Below are 16,668 nucleotides of genomic sequence, written 5' to 3'. Positions count from 1 at the left end.
TGAAAGTGCCTGTTTTATTTACATTCACAATGAAAAAGCTCATCCATTAAGATGAAGCTAAACAATGGACTGCCTCCATCCTCTCAAATCCAGAGTTAGGCCCATATTGAGACCACCACCCACCATCACCAAATGACTACAACCCAAGGTTATCAGGGTGTTTTTCTATCATCTGAATACTTAAGGGTCTAATGCCCTGTCACCAAAACAGAAGTTCAAAAGCAGTGCTTGATAACTCTATTACCTTGAGAATCCTGGGTAAAGAGCGTATCGGGCTGGGAATTTAACTGAGAGGTGCCCAGGACAGACTTGCCCTGGCACTGAACCTGAGAACTAAAGGATGTATGCAGGGGCTTTCCTGGAAGGTTGGCTGTATCTTGGAGAGCAGCTTGAGGAGGGTGAGCAATGATCCTCTGGCCCTGGGAATCTTCTGTGAACAACTGGCTTCTCAAGTCTGGGTTACACCTCTCACTATCCCAAGAAAAGACTTGGCTGGAACAGGGTCTTTTTTCCCACTAATTCTGTGTCCCTTCCCCACCAGGGCTCCTTGTTTTCTCCCTTCTCAACTTTGCCTTCTTGGTGGCGCTGGGGAAGGATAAAGAACTGTTTGTTTTCTTTGGAAAATACTGTCCTTTCCAATTCTGCCTTGTCCAATAGGCACTTGGTCTCTTGCCTTTGTCTATAATGTATTTTCCCATCCTCTCTTCCAAGGCCTTTGGAGTTCTGGGTGAAGGCAACACCCACCTCAGTAGAGCCTACAATGTCCAACTGGGACAGAGGCAGTTTCTGGCCTTGGCTAGTGAGCACAGCTGGGCTTGCCTCTCTGCAACAGTCAGATACTTCTTTGGGATATGGAGGGAGACGGATGAACTCCTGAGGTTCCTTAGTGACTGAAGCAGCTGCAGTTTCAGGACACTGGGCACACTCATCCCCGGGGACCAATGGAGGAGGATCCAACCACATCACATCTCTTTTCTGTTCCTTCTTTCTCTGACTTGCTATACCAGGTGAGAGCCTTCTCTGTCCACCATCATTTGCCTTTCCTGACTCTGGAGTGAAAATGATGCAATGAGAGTTTGCTTGGTACCTCCAGGTTAAGCTCTTCTTTGAGTGAAACCAACAATAGTTTCTCTCTCACTTCGAGCTGGAGGCAGCATTCTGGTGATGGAATTGAATAATAGAGGCTGAACTTTCTGTTTCTTCAGCACTGCTGCATCCAACCACATGCAGCAGGCCTTGGCCTTGGGGCCTCTTCTCCTCGTGGTAGCCTAGGGCTGGCCAGCTCAGTAGAGCCAGGCCAGCCAGGGCATGAGCCCTGTCTCCAGACAGCCATTGTACTTCCATGTTGCTAAAAAAAAAAATAGAAAAATTGGTAAAAATCCAGATAGGATTTCCTATCAATTAATCAATCAGCATGAATTTTTGTAAGTAACTACTATGTGTTAGGAAACTTTCTAGTTGTCAAAGTCATAAAAATGCCTATTAAGGTGAAAAAAGCTTCTGTAAGGTCTGCCTGATTTTTCCTAGATGAAGAATATTTGGGTCTTAGATTGAGGAGTGTTCCCGGTATTATATAAAGACATAGGATTTAGAGTAGGAATGCATCTTAGAGATCATCTAGTTCACCGCCCCCTCTCATTTTGTAGATAAGGAAAAGACCCAGAGACTTGAAGTGATTTGGCCAAAGTCAACTTAGGTGGTAAACAGCAGAGCTAGGATTTGCATCCAAGTCCTCTGAATACAAATCCAGTTCTTGATTCCACTCTATCACCTTTATCTGTGGGGAACTGGAAAAGATCAACACATAAGATGATGGGATACAAAAAATCTTAAGCTAGAATGATAGGTCAATTCTAATAATTTAGTCGGGCTAAATTTAAAAACTTATACTTGGGTTTAAAAAAATCAACTCTTTAAGTACAGTGTAGGTGACTAATTCAGATTAAAAAGATCTGGAGGTTTTTATGGGACTACAAACTCAATATAAATCAATAACAACTACCAAATAAAGACCAGTATGATACTAAACTGCCTTAAAAGAGGTACTTCAAATAAGGTAGATGATGCCATCATACACTTTATCCTGGCAAAAACACATTTGTAGTGTTCAATTCTAGGTACCATGTTCTAGGCATAAAATTGGCATGTTGGAATGAATCCAGAGACAGGTAGTCAGAATGGTAAGAGGATGGCAACCATGCCACATCAGGATTGCTTAATGGAACTGAGACTATTAAACTTGAGAAGAGAAAACTAAGGTATATGTGTGTGTAATTTCCTTTAAATAGCTGAAGGGCTAAGATTTGTTCCATTTATCTCTGGGCAGGGAGTTGGGGGCAGATCTAGATCTAGATCTAGATCTAGAAACCGTGAGTAGAAAAGAATAAGGAAATGATATTTCACATAAGGAAATAAATCATAATAGTTCAATTCAAAAGAAGAGTAGGCTATTTCAGTAAAAATGTAGGGTGGATGACTCCTTGTCAAAGATATTATAGATTTCTATTCAGGTTGGATGAGATGACCTCTGGGGTCCTTTCAAACTCAGGTTCTACAAAGTAAGAGCATAATTGTCACACTAGGTCCATGGCCGTCCTTTATGATGACAGCAATCTCAACTGGTCAGGAGTATGCTACAAATATCCCTTTGGTCCATTAACAAACCATTTCAAGTTGGTATTATTTTTTTCTTGGTCTTTTGGAAATGTTAACATTTTCATCTCACAATGACTTGGAAAAGTAACTTCTCAGCATCTAGAACAAGGATAAAGCTGTATGTTCAATTAGTACTTGATAGTGGGGTGATTGACAAGCCTACTGTTCAAAATAGGACTTTCTTTCATTTGACTCAATTTTTTTCTTTCAGTTTTATTACTAGATAGTACTCAACTTGAAATCCTTCAATGTATTAATCATATGAAGCATTTTATAATTTTATGTGCTTGTGTCTCACTTTTATACTAGAGCATGTGCTCCAGGAAGGCAGTGAGATTTTATACACACATGTGGATGAATAGATATGTACTATATTGAATATTGAATGAATAAAGAGTGTTCAACAATTTTGTGAACAAATTTACCAAGATGTGATAATATCATAGCATTTCAACCCCTTTACTTACAGAAGAAACTGATACTCAAAGTACTAAAGTGACTTGCTGAATTAGCATCTTATTTGCGGCAGAGCTAGGAATGAGGACCTAGGTCCCCTTATTTTCAATCCAGTACTCCTTTCTCTAGATGAGACTGTTTTCTTTTCTTTTCTTTTCTTTTTTTTCTTCTTTTCTCTTTTCTTTTCTTTTTTCTCTGTTCTCTTCTCTTCTCTTCTCTTCTCTTCTCTTCTCTTCTCTTCTCTTCTCTTCTCTTCTCTTCTCCTCTTTTCTTTCCTTTCCTTTCCTTTTTTTTGCCAGCTCATTGTACTATAGAGAATTGGAATGAAAAAAAAAATAAACACATGTATATGCACATAAATTCACAGAGTAATACATTTGATTTGATTGCAATACACTCAATCTTTTCACATATTATCTCATTTTAAAAAGGAAATCTTTGGAAAATTAAGATTTTAAAGAAAGAATCTGAGGAATTCTATCATTAAAACTTGTATCAAGTAAGGAGGGATGGTAATTTTGAGGGATGGTGTTGAATTTTCTCTTTCTGGAGATGTTAAAGAACAGGCATAAAAAAAATAAGCCCCAGAGAGTGGGGGAACACAATCTATGTCAGCTGCATCTGTTCTCTTCCTACTGTACTGAGTGAGGGCAACAAGTACCTTCAGTCCTCATGGTCCCTTGGGGTACACTGATCCCCCCATTACTGTGACATAATGTGAACAGTTTAATAATTTGGTGAGACCCATAAAAGGGCAAAAAGGAGAAACCTGATGAACACTAAAGAAATTTTCCAGCCCTAGAGACTATTATGATGTCAGGAATTTAGTGTACACTTTGTACATGTCCATGGCTGTCTGGGCTAATGAATCCTTAATTCAGAATGAATTCATCGCTGTTAGCCAGATTTCCATGACCAGGATTGAGGTATGTTTATAATCACTATCATGATAGTAATTTGCTGTAATCCCAGGACTGTTCACTGTAAAAAATGTGATTATAAATCCTGCCTGTCATCTGAGAGCAAGACTAGCTAAGTGCTGAAGATTCATTATCAGAAGGTTCACCACTATATTAATAATAATAATGAAAATAATAAATAGGTAACATTCAAAGAATGCAGTAATCATGTTATATAACTGATCTCATTTGATCCTCAAGACAATCCTGAGGCAGATGCTTTTATTATCCCATTTTCCTCACGAAGAAATTGAGGCTGAGAGAGGTAAATTGATTTCCCCAGGGTCACAGTTTGTAAATGTCTGTGGCAGACAGAATTCAGGTTCAACTCTATATGCCTAATGAGATGATGCTATGCAGCATTTGTGGCTTCTGTGGCACAGAGACTGACACACCGTATTACCAAAGGTTGTGACAACAGGGTGGGAGTTCTAGTGGTCCCATGATGCACTGTTGTCTGAGGACCTGCCTTACAGAGAACACTGACCATCCTAGAGTGAACTTGCAGCCACAGAAATGCACAAAGGCTATCTTCTGAGGTGTGGAGGGCTTGTAATATGCTGGGTAAGGAAGCACCAACAGTGATAAAATCATGAGTCTTTTGAAATACTGAAGTGTATATTTTCTTTCAAAGGTAGTAACATATGGAATAATAATTATAGGGAGATTTTCTTCCAACATTAGTATACTTAACTTTTTCACATGGAATATTAATTTTTAATATCCTTGGCCACAAATCAATGTTGTTATTTTTATGAATAAACGTTGACTGAGTCCTCACACTGTATATTACATAGGTTTTTCTAATCAACATCACATAGTTCCCATATCATAAGGACATATTTCACGTAACAGCTCAATTCAATAGAAAAGATGATAAAGATATTGAGCTGTGCTGGCACATTACAAATTTACATTTTCATGCTATGAGTCTGGCCTCACCACTGCTAGACCATATTAATATTCCTCCCTTTTTTGTGGGGCTCATAGCAGGGAGTCAATAAATGCTTATTGACTGACTGATTTTAGTCCATAAGCCCTGCCAGATAATTAAGACCTTTTCCAGCCCTTGGTTGGGTCCCTTTCACCCTCCCTGGTAGTTAGCCTGTTTTTGGATTCAAAGCCCTGCTCCAATCTGAAGTTTTTACTGACCACCATAGCTAGAATTTGTTTTTCCCACATTGAGACCCTTATAACACTTTTAAAAAAGAATGTCATTCTTTTTGGACTTATATGTTATCTTCTACTGTTTGTTAGTCTCAGCACTTAGCACAGTGCCTGGCACATTGTAAGCAGTTAATAAATGTTTGTTGATTGATTTATTATCTTCATGTGTTTACTTCTTATCCCACCAATTAGATTGAACCCACCAGGGCAGGGACCAGGTCTTACAATTCTGAATCTCCCATCATAACTAGCATAGGGCTTGAACCCAGTAAATTCTCACTGATTGAGTCAATCTTCTAAGCCTTATGCAAAGAAATGTTCTTCCTGCTGTGAATGCTAAGCATTTCATTTGGGCCCAGTTTCTATCCTTTCACATTCAATGACAGACCTTTCAACTTTGGTCTTTTTCATGCTAGCAGAACTCTGAACCTGCTCCCTCCCCTCAAGAGCACTTGTTGTCTCAACTTCTCTCACCTAGTATTATTTAATATTTCACTTGAATTGTTTTGTCTTTTCAGTGGATCATCAGATCCTTTAGAACAGGGACTGGTTTTAATTTATTTTGTGTCCTGCAGAGCCACTAGCATAATGCTCAGCACACAGTAGGGGCTGAATAATTAATGATAGGTTCTTGCTGACTGGAGAATACCATTATCTCCTTTCACTCATCCTTCTAACTTTTTCTAATTCTTGCCCTTCCTTCCACATTATGTACATTATTGTTTATGCACTCCTTTATTATTATCTTTAATATATGCTATCTTTGTTCCCCCGATATAATGTTAAGGGAGGCGATATCCAATGCGATATCCACAGTGGCTATGGCTGCTATGAATGTGCTTGTGTAGTTCTGAATCTCAAAATATAATAGACTCTCATTATGGAAGATGGAACCAAAACCTTTATTCAAACACAGAAAGCCAAATCCATCAGAGCAACAAAGAAATCTATACATAGTACCAATGCATGGAGCACTGCATCCCCAAGCCTTCCCTGTGTCAGGGAAATCAAGGGACCAAGTTCCCTTAAGCAAAACCACTCCCTCCCTCACTCACAACAGTTCCTCTGCCTGCTCTCTCTTTCCTAGCTCTGACTGCTCTGCCTCATTTCCTGCTCCAACCCTTCCTGCTCCACCTGTTTGGTAAGCTTGGCTCATGTGACTCAGACTCATATGACTCAGGCAGGTCACATGGGCCTATTAATAGATGGGAAAGATCTTCCCATTGCATTAACAATACATTAACAATACAGGGAGACAGCATTGTGTTGTGTCAAGTAGTGGTGAATTTAGTGTCAGGGAACCTGGATTCAAATACTACCTTTGCCCCTTTACTACCTGTGCGACCTTATGTAAATCTCTCTGGGCCTCAGTTCCCTCATCTTTAAAATGAAGGGGTTGGACTCAGTAGACCTTTAAACTCAAATTGTACGATTTTTGTTGTTGTTGTTCAGTTCTGTCTGACTCTTTGTGACCCCATTTCAGGTTTCTCGGCAAAGGGACTGGAATGTTTGCCATTTCCTTCTCCAGATCATTTTATAGATGAGGAAAGTGAGGAAAACAGGGTTAAGTGACTTGCTCGTGGTCACACAGCTAGTAAGTGTCAGAGGTCAGATTTGAACTCAGGAAGATGAATCTTCCTGACTCCAGGCCCAACACTCTATCTACTGCTCAACCTAGCTGTCTTTTAATAATTGTATGATACTAAAATACATAAAGCACTTTGTAAACCTCAGAACCTTATTAGTATTATTATTATTACTACCCCTGGCAACCTAAAATTTCAGTTTCACTACTCAATGTAAATGATTTATCTGAGTATGGGAATTTCAGGAGAACAGGCTAGTTTCTTTCTAATGACCTGCATCATAGCAAACTGACATCCTGATATTTTTTTCATGGAGTAGGGCTCTTATAAGTACTATCTAAGATGGGGGTGAGTGGGGTAGAAATCAAAAGTACCCCCCCTTCCAAACAAGACCAGTTACTCCAAATTATCTCTGAAGCAAAACCCTTGAGACCATCTGTAGCTGACAATAGAGAACTTTTCAGAAATGAAACTATAATAAATCTCTTCCACAACACTCCCTCCATCCTATCATAATTCTTGAAAATAAGGCTATATAGAGATAATATTTAGACTAATTGGGGGAAATTTTAGTATAATACAAACATTCTAAGTTATTTAAGAGCAGATACACACACATACATGCATATATGTGAGTATATATACATATATATACAAAATATATATGTAATTATATCTATATGTCTATATTATATATCAAGCTTTCTAACTCTGACCATAAAAATTAAGGCATACACGCATGTGGAAAACATGAATGCAGCAGTGAGGGGCCTGACTAAAACAATGGTTTCCAAGGGTATAGAATGGTAGAAAAGACTGTTGGGTTTAGGGCCAGAGGACTTAGAGTCAAGGTTCACTTTTTTCCATTTACTACTTGGATGATCTTAGAAAACATATTTAATTACTTTGGGCCTCTATTTCTACATCTGTAAAATAAAGAGGGTAGATTACAAAATGTCTGAGGTCTCTTCCTCTTAAAGAATAGAAAGCAGAGAATTATTGAAAAATGCAATCCTAACAATCTCTGGCCAGCTAGCACTCTGAACTCATCATTCCTACCATGTTTGATTCTAGAACCTGACCTTTAACTCCAAACTTTTATTCTTGGGTCTGAACCTTTGGGGTTGGTGGTGATTGGTGGTTTTTTCTATTTGAGCACCCTTCATGTCAGAGGCAACATAGTATCACTGGAGAAGCACTGGACTTGGAATCAAGAGGCCAGGGTTCAAATGGTATCTCTAATACTTCCCAAGCTTGGATAACTTCTGTGGGCATCTGTTTCCCTATCTATAAAATAAAAATCATAATACTGGTAATAGCTACTTTAGAAGGGTGGCATGAGACTTAAGATCACGTATGCAAAGTTCTTTGCAAAACTTAGAGCAGTTTGATGTGATAATGGTGATGATGTGGTTGAGTTTCTAGTTACTAGAATAACTAGCCACAAAGACTGCAGTTATTCTCACCTCACTCCTAAACCTGGGAGTCAGATCTTATTACTCTGGAATGCCCTCAGGTGAAAGAATTTTATATCAGTGTTTGCTATTCGTACTCTTCATTGCCCCCTGTTGGCCTTGGCTTGTATTACCAATACCTGGCTTGTTTTGTGACCTCTGCTATATCCCTGGAATCTCAGGAGAAGTTCAGGAAGTCAGAACATGACAAAGCTTGCATTACATGGTTACCAGAGACAGGCAGCACATCAGAAACTCTGGCATGAGCTCTGTGTCTGGCTAAGCCATTTCATTTATCTGAGCCTCAGTCTCCAGGTCTTTCAGATTAGGGCAATAACATTTTAATTACCCCTTTCTTGGGGTGTTGTGAGGAAAAAAATTGTAAAAACACAAGGAGCTCTTACTATTATGCTGATGGTCTGAACTTTGCCATTGGCTTTTAAAGCTGTTGGCCAGTGAGAGAACTGAAGGGGACTGACATCAGCCTTCTACTGCCTTTCAAACTGTTCATAGCCTAGCGCTGTGCTTCATAAACAGTGAGGGGGTGGGGTTCAATCAATATTAACTTTCACATTTATACTCACTGACATCCTATCAAGGAGAAACATCTAACAGTGACTGCTTCTCTGGACTTCTTCCCCTTCCCTTCTTGCTGTCTGCAGATCTTACGGACTGAAAGATTTGCAATCGGAGTGACAGAAAGTGACTGAAATCATTCCTACTCATTTTACTGTCAAGGATTTGGGTTGTCAGTTGTTGGGGAATAATGTATAGGCAATGGACATTGATAATAAATCCTATCCCGTCAGCCCTCGTGATCTCCCTAAGCCATAGAGCTGCAGGTGGGCCACTTGATAAATTTTACACCCCAAACACTTGCTATTTAGTTGTTTGGTTGATTACTTTTGTACTTAAGAGTGGTATAGTTAGTTCCTCAAATGATCTGAATTTCTGTCTTTTGAGAGAAATGTGCTCATCTTTCCTACGAATTTCAAACCGAATACATTAGTCCTTTCTTTGTAACTTCATAGTATGTAAGTTCTCTAGGTAAGAGAAGCAATTAGCAGCCTTGTTCTCATCTCTCTGAAAGCTCAATCAGAATAAATAGTGACATATTTCTTTATTGTCATAAAAAGTATACCTGAGGCAAACATGTAAATTTGAAAGTATGATCTATATGCACTGCTCAATTAAACAAGAGAGTAACTTGTATAACATCCCTTCCCTTGATGTGGGCATGCATTCCACTCAAACGCATGGAAGCATTAGTCCTTCCTCCTGGGCCCCCCCTGCCACTTCAAATCATGTTCAATGTTGTTTGCATGGTTTAATATAATGTGTAGATGTTCGATGAGGCTTCTTCCAGCTATGAGTAACTCAGGCATTAGTACTATGGAGAAATGAAGAATCTTCTGGTTGGCTAAGGAGCCAGAGCACTGCTATGCTAATGTAGGACAGGTTGAGACAGAGATGGGTCTGTACATGAAAGTTTAAGGCCAACTATTTTGCTCTTTCTTCCCTTATGGCTTTTGAATGGAGAAGGTTTGCTGAATGGGAAAGAGAGAGTGGCAAAAATTATATTCCCCCACCTAGCCACCATGTGTCCACAAATGCATGGTGCCTTTACTGCTTTTGTATTCTTTCCTGAATTTGGCTGAATTAGTAGCATGAGATAGGAATAGCCCAGTGACCAGGGAGACTAGCTCTCAACATCACCAACCAGTAGATCCCAGAGCCAGGAGTAGCAAACAATTGAACCTGGTAAGAGGCCAATATAATAACTGAAAGACTTCCTTGACCAATCTAGCACTGTATGAGGTATCCCTGAAGATACAGAATCCTGGAAGAAGTCAGCTTTGTTAATTAAGGGAGCAATTCATTGATCATGAGCTCTATTTTGGGGTAAACTTGATGCGGCCTACTTGAAGGGAAAAAAGTATTCCTAAGTCAAAGAGTCACAAGGTAGGCCCTGAGGCCCACATTTTCTCTAAACATGTACCTCACTAACATGGTATTTTATATATGAGTGCAGTTCCCAGCAACTCTGTGTGTGTGTGTGTGCACGTGTGCATGCACATGAGCAAGGTTGGGGGAAGTGTTTTATAAATCCTGTTCTTGCTGTACCTATTCAGTGTATTTCCTTTTGCAAAAACTAATTGATGTGAACCATTGGTTGGCATTGGAGGACACACTGGATGGGGCTTGTGAATAATGTTAGACATCTCAACACCTGTGGGATATCCATTGATAGAACTCTCTGGGGAGAAGTCAATTGCTCTCTGGAAACCTAATCTGCTAGTGTGAGTTGAGGCTGGCAGTGTGAACTCAGAATGGGTGCTACACTTGAAGTATTTCCCCCAAATGGTCATTGTTAGGGAAGAGTTTTATAAACCTTATGGCAGTAGAGGAATAAGAGCTATTATTATGGCAGATTTTTTTTGCCAGTCATAACACTTTATTACTGAGCCCTAGATTAATTACCTGAAAGTTCAATGCAATTCAGTTTTCATAATGAATAGAATAATCAGGTACACTAAGATAACTGGGCTAAGCTAGTTCTTAATGATTCCTTTGGACATGCATAGTCATAAAATCTTAGCATTGGAAGGGGCCTGTGAGACCATTTTAGCCAACATTGTACTCAATAAAGGAATCTCTCTATGGAATTACTGACAAGGGGCCATTTAGTCTTAGGAGGCAGTTTATTATAGCAGCAATAATACAGAAATTGGCATCAGGGGACCTGAGTTCAAATCCTTATTCTGATTACTTAGATGTGTGACTATGGTCATCAATTTCTGAGACTCCCTTTGCTCTTCTGCAAATTGGAGATAATAATATTTAGGTTATCCACTGCACAGAACTGTTATGAAGAAAATATTTTTTCGACCTTAAAGTGCTATGCAAATGTGGATTATCATTTACTTGAATGTGTCCAACAACAAGGAGATCATTACCTGATGAAATAGTCCCTTTCATTGTTTAACAGTACTGTTTCTTAGAAAGTTATTCTTATTTAAGAGAAACTAGGGTTCTCTCAGTACAATTTTTTTAAATGGATTTTAGTTGATGTTTTATTTTTATATCACCATTTACTACTGTTTCTCCATCTTCCCCTTCCCAGAAAACTATCCTTTATAACAAATAATTTTTAAAAGGAAAAAAAGATGAGAAGAACTCAGCAAGATAGATCAATATATTTTTTAAATTTGAAATTACATACAATATTACATTTTCTTGACCCCTCTCCCACCTCTGCGAAGGAGGGGTGAGAGGTGTCATCTCATATGTCTTCTTAGGGGGATAAACTTGTTCTTTATTATTTTGCAACATTTATTTTTGATTATTTTCTGGTAGTTCTTTCCCTTTGGATTACATAGTTGTTATATGTATTATTTTCCTGGATCTAGTTACTTCATTTTGCATCATTTTTGGTAATGGCAGGTAAAAGTCATCAGTTTTTGGAGTATTGAAATGAAAATTAATTACATATTGCCAAAATCAAAATAATTCTGTTGGTAGCTATACAGAAAAAAATCTAAAGTCATTTCTAAATGACAGCCCTTCAAATATCCGAAGATGACTATTTGGACTATTTTGTCTTTTGTAAACCTTATAGTCTCAGAGTTAGAAGGGACCTCAGAGTCAGAGGAAGTGAAACAGCTGTATGGCTCTATGAATTAGGGCTTAGATTCAGGAAGAATTGATTTCAAATCAGGCCTCAGACGCTTATTAGCTATGTGAGGAAAATCACTTAACCCCTGTCTGCCTCAGTTTCCTCAGCTACAAAATGGGGATAATATACCTTACAGGGTAATTGGGAGGATCAAAAGAGATAGTCTTTGTAAAATGCTTAACAAAGTGTCTGGCACATAATAGGATCTTAATCAAGTTTTGTTCCCTTTTCCTTTCTCTTCCTTTAGAGACCAATTAGTCTGCATTATTGATAGTCTAGAAATGCCTGATAAAACAGTAATAACTAGGTGTCTAAGTTTACAGGGGGCCATAGCGTCCGGGTATCAGTCAATGAGACATGACTTGGTGTTATTATTGGTCGGTGGGGCAGGAGAAACTAGCCTCTGGGGGTGTGGAGCTGGGGTGTGGAGTAAGAGAATTACGCTGTGATGGGGCACTTGAAGTGGGCTGCTATGTAATGGGAAGAGCAATTCAGAAGAACGTCTAGGAGACAGTAACAGAATGTCTAGAAACTTGGGGCAACAAGAGTTAGATGAAGGTTAAGCGGATATAAAGAATGGAGTTAGCAGCACTATTGTTTAACTGTGGAAATGGCACGAGAGTGAACGCATAAGGGCATTGGGATATGATGTGCATCCTAGTTAGTCACACTACACTGGGATACCAGGATGGTGAAGCCAGGATGAGAAAGTATGGTGATATCCTGTATGTCTACCTGGCAAGTTTCTGAGCTCCCTTTCAGGCTTTAGAATCTGCATGGAAAATAGAGACGACCTAGGGACACAAATGAACTCAGAAGCTTGGGTTTGTATGAGTATGAAGGAAAGGCTTATACCTGAATTCCTGATGAGTCAATATTCAGTTTCCATCTGGACATCTCCAGTGATGGAGAATATAAAACCATTTTGTGTTAGATCTTCAAATTAGTCTATCTGCTATTTAAATGCATTGTTCCTAGTTTTGTCCTCTGGGGCCATGATGAATTAATCCAATCTCCTAATCAAATGTCAGTCTTTCAAATAATCTAAGATGACTATTATCTCACCCACCCCCAAGTCATTAAACATTCCAAACTAACATTTTCCAGGTTAAACATTGCCCATTCTTTTCAGTCTCCCTCATGTTGTCAGCTGACCCCTGAGGATGACTGTAGAAAATATGAATGTTACCACAGAAAAGATGAGACTTAGGGAGAACATCATTAACGTCTTCAGATAGAGGGGCTATCATGCCAGAAAGTCTATGACCGTGGAATCACATCTTTTTCTCTGAATCTTTTGAAATCTACTTTTCTAAAGTCTAGGGTACAGGCCTTATTTTGCCTTTCTTCAATATTACACACTCCTTTTCTCTGCATTACATTTTCTGAAGTGACATGGTCACTTTCTCCGAAGATTCCTGTCACTTTCCTATCACCAACCAGTTCTTTCATGTCAATCAGAATTAAGTCCAGAATAGCAGAACCGCACTGTGTTTCCTCTACATCACTAGTGCTAAAATTGTCAGTAAAGTAAGTTAAGAATTTATCGGATGTCCTACTTGTAGCATAACGAGACCAGGTCTTCTGTGGATTACAATGGAGTACCAGTCTAATATTGCATATAGACAGGAAGCATCAACATACTTCTAATATGATGCGTTAAATGGCATCCTAGGGATTTGAAAAGGTTAACACCTCAATTTATCTGATATCCTGTGAGAACATAATTTGTGGAAAAGTATTGGTTTGGTGGAGAATCCTGGTAACAAATGATTGAGGTCTCTACTTTTTAAAACTCTGATTCTAATGAAATTATTCATTTCTACAAAATCTGACATTTGATCGTCTCTCCTTGTCCCATAACCCAACTGTGATAACCAAAGCTATACACTGAAACCAGGAAAGTACAATACATACATTAACATATATATGTGTGTGTACTTATGTATATATGAGTGTATATGTATATATATGTGTGTGTACATACATATATATATATATACACATATACATATAAAATTAACTGCATGGGATATGTGTACATATATACATACAGATATACATATACATATAAAATTAACTACATGGGATATGGTGGCAGCAGATTAGAGAAAATTTATGGAGACTCCCTCCCCCTTCCACATAACCCTCCCCCCCACCCCCATTATCAAGTGATAGATCATTTCAAGTCAAAAGTAAGCCCTGTTGAGTTTCTATATCCAACTAAGGATTGTACCAGAATTAATTATACCTTCTGCTTCTTTGCAAAGGATTGTCACCAATAAATTCTAATAAACAGGAGTAGAACGATTTTATTCATGTCATTCCAAAGAAATTAGAACATAGTAGTGTTATTTAGCAATGCAGATGTTTTATTATTGCGTTGTTTACATGAAAATGGATATGACATGGAGAGGTATATTAAATGAGGAGGAGAGAGATTTGAGCTGGGCTCCCGTTTTGATTATGCATATTTATTCATAATGCAGAAGTCACTCCATGGAGCCTCCTCTCCTAAGATGGATTACCTATTTTTGGAAGCCTTAGTCTATTTTTTTAATGTTTAGACTTGTCAATACTACCTCAGTACAATATTTATGAGTGCCTTGTTTAAATTGTACTTTAATTGGTTTAGTCACCACAATTGTAAGACATGATGCTAATACCCGGTAGCCAAGGAAGCAGGGGAGATAATGATGTAGAGCTGTCTGTTGGCTGCTGGGGAACAGACACAGCATACATGGTTTGAAAATCGTAATTGCATTGTGACTCTGATTTGTTGTTCTAAGCATAATGTAGTTTTAGTGGTTGATCATTATGTATTCTGTTACACCTATGAGTACAAGGACTGAACGACATCTAGTATCTACCACAATTTGATCTAGCCAACAGCAGGATATTCACTAACTAAGGATGTGTAGGATTAAAAGACAATCCTGTTAGTAATTTAGACCCAGGTAAACATTTTCACTTGGGATATTTTGTCTCTAATGTCAAAGTGACTTCTATCTTTGGGGTGCCTTTTGGTTGTCTACCCCAAATCCCGTTTGGTGCAAATGCTGGACAAAGGATTGAGTTCACAGAGTTCTGAGTTCCAAGAAATACTTGAATGTTTCTGTCATATGATACCATATGGTAAGAATATATTGTAAGTATTGAAATTACTATATAAGGAAGTTTAGGAAGCCTAGAAATGGGCAACACATGTAGCAAATTTACAATCATTTTCAGCCATTTAGAGTCTTAAATGATTATATTCTACTTGAAAAAAATTGGTTTTACAATGGTTTTACCAATGATTTGCTAGGCCTCTCTTTCCCCCGTTTCCTCCCTCTCTTCCACTTCCTACTGTTCTCCCTATGCCCCCTTCAGTCTCATCATATAGGCAAATAATGTTAGCAAAATCTATTCATTCAGAATTTTAACACGAATCACTGAATCCTCACTATGATATTAACAGTCCTGCCTCTGTAGCTTTGTTTATGCTGTTCTTCTCACCTGAAATGCTTTCTCCATGCCTTTCCACAAATACAGGTACTTACTACCTGTCATTCAAGCACTATCTAATGCTTTACATCTTCCATGAAAGCATCTCTGGCTATTCTGACACATGATAATCTCTCCTTCCTTTAACTTTCTCTAGTACCTATTTTTGATATCACTCTCTTGCCACTTATAAATTGCTCTATATTGGTAAATACCTTTTAATACATATATACCTTATATTTCCCAACTTGGCTACAAGATCCACGAAGGAAGGGACCATATCTTATTTTTCTTTGAATACCACACAGTCCCTAGGGACACAATGCTCTGTGCATAGAACTATTCCGTAAATGTGAGTTAACTATTGTTGGAATCAACAATTTAAGAAGAGGCACTGTTTCTTTTTGTGCTTGTGTATCCCTCCTAAAATTACTAATATCAAGCTGTATACAAAGTGGATTCTCAACCAGTAATAAAATATATTGAGCGTAACTTCTGCTATATTACTGATTTTGGTCAGTGGCTGATGAAAGTTTAAGAAATGAGTTAGTTCAATTTACTATTTATTGAAAGGATATGGAGACAACTTGTATAACTTCTTTTTGCATTATAGGAGAGTGTCGTGACTTAGTACAGGAGTTCTTAACAATTTTTGTGTCATGGATCCTGTTAGTGAAGCCTCTGGACTCCTTTTCAAAATAACGTTTTGAGATGCATAAAATAAAATACATAGAAATAGAAAGGAATTCCATTATATTGAGATTCAGATAATACACACACACACACACACTATGTTGTATATATATATATATATATACACACACACACACACATACATATATAATATGTGAATTCTGTTATATCAAAATACAGTTATATATAATAAATATGTATATATGCTCGCTCTCTCTCTCTCTCTCTCTCTCTCTCTCTCTTTCTCTCTCTCCTTCTCAGAACACCTGATCTAATAGAAAGATCACCAGGGACCTGGTTTCCAAAATAGATTCTGCATTTAACTGTGAGACCATAGGTACATCACTTTTCTCTCTTTGACTCAGTTTCCTCATCTGTAAAATGTAGATAATAACACCTACTTGTTGCCTGTCAGGGAAGAAAGCTGTTGGAAAGCTCCAGTGGGAAAGAGCTTTGAAAAACATAAATCTTTAAGGTTTTATTCCAAACAATATTAAATTATCTCTGCGTGTATGAGATAGTCCCGGTCCTTCAAA

The 16,668-nt window shown here is 38.2% G+C and overlaps 1 pseudogene; it reads right to left on the bottom strand.

The window, feature by feature from the left end:
* Positions 1 to 215: 215 nt before the first annotated feature.
* LOC118838609 lies at positions 216 to 14,717 on the bottom strand (annotated as a pseudogene).
* Positions 14,718 to 16,668: the final 1,951 nt, after the last annotated feature.

Source organism: Trichosurus vulpecula, chromosome 1, assembly GCF_011100635.1.
Source record: "Trichosurus vulpecula isolate mTriVul1 chromosome 1, mTriVul1.pri, whole genome shotgun sequence".
NCBI classification, from domain to species: Eukaryota; Metazoa; Chordata; class Mammalia; order Diprotodontia; family Phalangeridae; genus Trichosurus; species Trichosurus vulpecula.
Note: the sequence above shows the minus strand (reverse complement) of the source record. Positions and strands in the feature narration are given on the sequence as shown.